This window comes from Macaca mulatta, chromosome 1 (genome assembly GCF_049350105.2).
Source record: "Macaca mulatta isolate MMU2019108-1 chromosome 1, T2T-MMU8v2.0, whole genome shotgun sequence".
Classification (NCBI taxonomy): domain Eukaryota; kingdom Metazoa; phylum Chordata; class Mammalia; order Primates; family Cercopithecidae; genus Macaca; species Macaca mulatta.
The window spans coordinates 8,445,400-8,451,652 of NC_133406.1; the positions used below are offsets into that span (position 1 = coordinate 8,445,400).

General features: G+C 45.9%; 1 pseudogene; it reads left to right on the plus strand.

Moving 5' to 3' along the window:
- The first annotated feature begins 1,404 nt into the window (after positions 1-1,404).
- On the plus strand, positions 1,405-4,265 carry LOC100430084 (small ribosomal subunit protein uS17 pseudogene; annotated as a pseudogene).
- Positions 4,266-6,253: the final 1,988 nt, after the last annotated feature.

A 6,253-nucleotide genomic window follows, 5' to 3' on the forward strand; every position in this document is an offset into this window, starting at 1 on the left:
AGATGGTGCCACTGCACTCCAGCCTGGGCGACAGAGTGAAGACTCCACCTCAAAAAAAAAAAAAAAAAAAAAAAAAAAAAAAAAAAAAGAAACTTTCAGGTTTTAACTATGTTTTGTAATGCTTTGTAAAGCATGTACCCACAACCTACCCGTAACGTAGGTTATGGGTACATGCTTACTAATTGTACTGTTCTCCACACTTTTTATATGCCAGAATTGTTTCATAATAATAAAAAGAGAATGGCAAAAATGGGAAAGAAATATCAAACACATTCATATGACAAGGATGAGCTAGGAAAGGAGATGCGCCATCTGAAAAAGAATTTTAGACTGGGCGCAGTGGCTCACGCCCGTAATCCCAGCACTTTGGGAGGCCGAGGGGGGCGGATCACCTGAGGTCAGGAGTTTGAGACCAGCCTGATCAACATGGTGAAATCCCTTCTCTAACAAAAATAGAAAAAAATTAGCCAGATGTGGTGGTGGGTGCCGTTAATCCCAGGTACTCAGGAGACTGAGGCAGGAGAATCGGTTGAACCCAGGAGACAGAGGTTGTAGTGAGCTGAGATCACTACACTCTAGCCTGGGTGACAGAGTGAGACTCTGTCTCAAAAAAATAATAATAATAATTAATTATTTATTTGCTTTGTAATTTTAGATTCAGGGGGTACATGTGTAGGTTTATTACATGAATCTATAGCTTGATGTTGAAGTCTGTGCTTCTAATGATCCAGTCTTCCAAGTGGTAAATATAGTACCTGATAGGTGGTTCACAAAATAATTTTACCTATGACATACCAAGTTGAAAACTTAAGACCCAAACTCCAGTTGGTAGGTGGGAACCAAAACTAATTCTTAGTTACTTTTCCCATGTTCATTCCCATCCTCCTCCAAGATGTATACTAATGATAATAGCTAGCATTTATTGAGTACATATTATGTCTCAGACTACACAACTAGTGTCACCTACATCTTTTCACTTAATCCTCACAATAACCTTCAGGAGAAGACTCTGTTACTATCCTTACTTCAGAGATAAGGAAAATAGTATTAGGATGGCTAGGTAACTTGCAAAAAGCTAATACCTAGTAAGAACAGGCAGAGCCGAAAATCAAAATCAAACTCTCTTAACCTCCAAAATCTACTGCCTCACAGAAGACAATGAAGAAAGAAATGTGTGTTAGTCCATTTTCACGTGGCTGATACAGGCATACCCGAGACTGGGTAATTTATAAAGAAAAAGAGGTTTAATGGACTCACAGTTCCACGTGGCCGGGGAGGCCTCACAGTCATGGCGGAAGGCAAAAGGCACATCTTACATGGTGGCAGACAAGAGAGAATGAGAGCCAAGTGAAAGGACTTTCCTGTTTTAAAACCATCAGACCCTTTTTTCAGGTGGCCAGGAAGATGGCAGACATTCAGACAGTGGGTGCCTACTAAAAGCTGCCAACCATCTTTCAAAACAAGAAGAGGGACACTGCTGGCAGAAACTACCCAGGAGAAGCCCCCGTGGTACTATAAGAACATTGGTCTGGGCTTCAAGAGGCTATTGAGGGCACCTACATTGACAAGAAATGCCCCTTCACTGGGAATGTCTCCATTCGAGGGCAGGTCTTCTCTAGTGTGGTGACCAAGATGAAGATGCAGAGGATCATTGTCATCTGCCGAGACTGCACTGCATCTGCAAGTACAACCGCTTTGAGAAGGGCCACAAGAACATGTCCGTACAGCTGTCCCCCTGCTTCAGGGATGTCCAGATCAGTGACATCGTCACAGTGGGTGAGTGCCAGCCCCTGAGCAAGATGGTGTGCTTCAATGTGCTCAAGGTCACCAAGGTCGCCAGCACCAAGAAGCTGTTCAGGAGCTCTGATGCTGGACGTCAGCCTGCTCCCCACGATGAAATAAAGTTATTTTCTGATTTCCGGGCCAAAAAAAAAAAAAAAAAAAAAATCAGATCTCATGAGACTTACTCACTACCACGAGAACAGTATGGGGGAAACCGCCCCCATGATTCAATTATCTCCCACTGGGGCCCTCCTATAACACGAGGGTATTAGGTGAGCTATAATTCAAGATGAGATTTGGGTGGGGACACAGCCAAACCATATCAAAGTGATACACTGTTTAATTTAATCCTTTGTAGTAACAGATCACCTGTTTAGAATGAATGCATTAGAGCAGCAGAATCTTTTACCTCCAGTCATTAAGAATTCAGACAGAGATGGCTGTGTTTATAGCTACTGGAGACTTAATGAGGGAGAGAGTCCAGCAAACTGAATCTTTGGGGAAATCTGGCATCTTCGAGGCAATCTGTAAGACAGAGAAAGTTCATTAATAAGCCACATATGGCCACCCTTGCCACATCAGGGAGGCACATGTGTGGTACAGGCGGCTGTGATAGCAGCCGTGGGGCCTGGAGAATTCCAGTCCCAGGTTTTATGAGGAGTTGGTGGAGATTTGGAGCAAGCACACAGTAGCAAGCAGTCCTCTTGGGACAGCCCCACCCTTTTGCGTCGTTGTTGTATTTTTCAGTCTCTCTTGTAAAACTGCCTATATCTCTGCCTTTCAGTCCCAGGGAAATAACAGCACTATTTAATAAAGCATCCAATCACCATAAGCTGTAAGAATCATTCTCATATCCAAAGAGGCATGCAGACTTAGAATGACACGCAGAAGTGGTGCTGGGGAATGGGGGCAGGGTCGGGGGAAGTAGATACGAATGTTGGGTTAGAACTCAGCAGAATCCCTTACCACTCATTAACTATCTAAACCTAGCAAGCGGCCAGCGCGGTGGCTCACACCTGTCATCCCAGCACTTTGGGAGGCCAAGGCAGGCAGATCGCCTGAGGTCAGGAGTTCAAGACCAGCTTGGCCAACATGGTGAAACCCTGTCTCTACTAAAAATACAAACATTTGGATGTGGTGGCTTGTGCCTGTAATCCCAGCTACTCGGGAGGCTGAGGTAAGAGAATCGCTTGAGCCTGGTAGGTGGAGTTTACAGTGAGCCAAGATCGCGCCACTGCACTCCAGCCTGGGCGACAGAGCAAGACTCTGTTTCATAAAAAACAAAACAAACAAACAAAAAAAACAAACAACCAAACTAACTAAACCTAAGCAAATCTGGGTTTCACCACTCTGAGTTTCTGAGTTTTTCCTCCAATGGAAACTTTTCTCTTAGTCCTTTAACATGCCTCAAAATTTGCCTTCTTAAAGAATAAAATATAAACAGGGTGCCTTTTTTTTTTGTCAAAAGCACCTGTCATGGGACCAGGTGTGGTGACTCTCACCTGTAATCCTAGCACTTTGGGAGGCCAAGTCAGGTGGATCACTTTAGGTCGAGAGCTTGAGACCAGCCTGGCCAACATGGTGAAAGCCCATCTCTACTAAAAATACAAAATTTAGCCAGGCATGATGGTGGGTGCCTGTAATCCCAGCGACTCAGGAGGCTGAGGCAGGAGAATCACTTGAACCCGGGAGGCAGAGGCTGCAGTGAGCCAAGATCGTGCCATTGCACTCCAGCCTGGGCAACAGAGTGAGATTCCGTCTCAAAAAAAAAGAAGAAGAAGGCCGGGCGCGGTGGCTCACGCCTATAATCCCAGCACTTTGGGAGGCTGAGACGGGTGGATCACGAGGTCAGGAGATCGAGACCATCCTGGCTAACACGGTGAAACCCCGTCTCTACTAAAAAATACAAAAAACTAGCCGGGCGTGGTGGCGGCGCCTGTAGTCCCAGCTACTCGGGAGGCTGAGGCAGGAGAATGGCGGGAACCCGGGAGGCGGAGCTTGCAGTGAGCTGAGATCCGGCCACCGCACTCCAGCCTGGGCGGCAGAGCAAGACTCTGTCTCAAAAAAAGAAAAAAAAAAAAAAAAAAAAAAAGAAGAAGAAGAAGAAGAAGAAGAAATCTTCACCCCCAGTACCCAGAATATGACCATATTGGGGGATTTGGTCTTTAAAGAGGTAATGAGGTTACAATGAGGTCACTAGGGTTCTAATCCAATATGACTGATGTCTTTACATGAAAAGGAGATTAGAACACCGGCAGATACAGAAGAAAAGACCATGTGAGGACGCAGGGAGCAGATGGCCATCTCCAAGCCCAGGAGAGAGGCCTCCGAAGGAACCAACCGTGCTGACACCGTTAGCTCGGATTTTAGCCTCCAGAACTGTGAAAAAGTACATTTCTGTTGCTGAAGCCACTCAGCTGTGGTATTTTGTTATGGCAGCCCCAGCAATACAACTAATACAACAACTCACCAAACTAAGATAAAACTTATACAACACCAAATTTAAAAATTGGTGCTTAAAGCCGAGTACAGTGGCTCACACCCAGCACTTTGGGAAGCTGAGGCAGGTGGATCACGAGGTCAGGAGTTCAAGACCAGCCTGGCCAACATACTAAAACTGCATCTCTACTAAAAATACAAAAATTAGCCGGGAGTGGTGGCGGACACCTGTAATCCCAGCTACTCAGGAGGTTGAGGCAGGAGAATTGTTTGACCTGGGAGGCGGAGGTAGCAGTGAGCCGAGATCATGCCACTGCACTCCAGCCTGGGAGACAGAGCAAGACTATGTCTCAAAAAAAGAAAAGAAATTGATGCTTAACCAGGGATGCTTGCTCAAAAAGGCATGGAGCAAAATTGACAAGAGCAACAACTCCTCAGTCTGTTGCAAGGTGCCAAGTACTGTGCTGAGCACTCAGCGTGGATTGAATCATTTCACCCTCATAGTAAATCCTACAGACAGTATTGTTATTCTCATTTTATAAATGAGAAAACAGAGAATCAAAGAGCTTGTGGCACTTGCTTGGAAACACACAGCTAATCAGTGGCAGAGCTGAGATTGAAATCCATAAGCTGGGGCTGGCCGCAGTGGCTCATGTCTGCAATCCCAGCACTTTGGGAGGCCGAGGCGGGTGGATCACCTGAGGTCAGGAGTTCAAGACCAGCCTGGCCAACATGGTGAAACCCCGTCTCTACTAAAAATACAAAACATTAGCTGGGCATGGTGGTGGGTGCCTGTAATCACAACTACTCGGGAGGCTGAGGAAGGAGAGTCGCTTGAACCTGGGAGGCAGAGGTTGCAGTGAGCTGAGATTGTGCCATTGCACTCCAACCTGGGCAACAAGAGCAAAGCTCCAGCTCAAAAAAGCAAAAAACAACAACAAAGAAATCCACAGACTGTGCTCCTAATCCTTAGGAGATTCTATGGATTCTTTAAGAAAAGGGATGCAACCTTTGCAAAAGGACAGTCTATCCCCAGTGCTTCTCTTCCTTCTTACTCTTCATTTCTTACCTTTTCAACTTGCTTTTTCATCTTCCCACATTACTAAAACTGCTCTCTCATGGGTCACATGTAACCTCTGAATTCCAAAACACTGAATAGGTCAATTGGCATTTGGTGTCCATTCTTTCCCCTTCTACATCCCCCTAAATCAGTATTTCAAGGGATGAAAGGATACAAACTGGAATTTCCAGGATCCTTTATCATTAAAGTTCTAGGTACAGTTTAGGAAATTCTGCCTCTGATTTTTTGTCTTTATCTTATTTGTTGGGTTTACTTTTTCCTTCCAACCCTTAAACGTTATCACCCAAGTCTCTGGCTTCAATTCCCTTCTTTTTTCCCACATGTTGTCTTTTTTTTTTCTTTTTTTTTTTTTTTTTTTTTTTTGTTGAGACAGAGTCTCGCTTTGTCGCCCAGACTGGAGTGCAGTGGCGCGATCTCGGCTCACTGCAAGCTCCGCCTCCCAGGTTCACGCCATTCTCCTGCCTCAGCCTCCGAGTAGCTGGGACTACAGGCGCCCACCACCATGCCCGGCTAGTTTTTTGTATTTTTAGTAGAGACAGGGTTTCACCATGTTAGCCAGGATGGTCTCGATCTCCTGACCTCGTAATCCACCCGCCTCGGCCTCCCAAAGTGCTGGGATTACAGGCTTGAGCCACCGCGCCCGGCCCATGTTGTCTTTCTTGAGTTCATCTCCCAGGATATCATGCACAAATTTTAAGTAGGTAGCTCTCAGTGTCACCCAAGCCCCTGACTCACATGTTTTATATCTGCTGGGACCTCTTCTGTCTGCCCTGCTGTCACCTGAGACCCAGCAGAACTCCACACCTACCTCCGCCCACTCCATCTCGACCCTCTCGCCAATGCTGCTCTTCCCGTCTTCTCCCATTTCTCCCGTTTCCAGTACCACCATTCAGTCCCATCGCGGGCACCCAAGGTCTTCTGGGTCCCATTTCTTTTATTTCCTCTATCCAA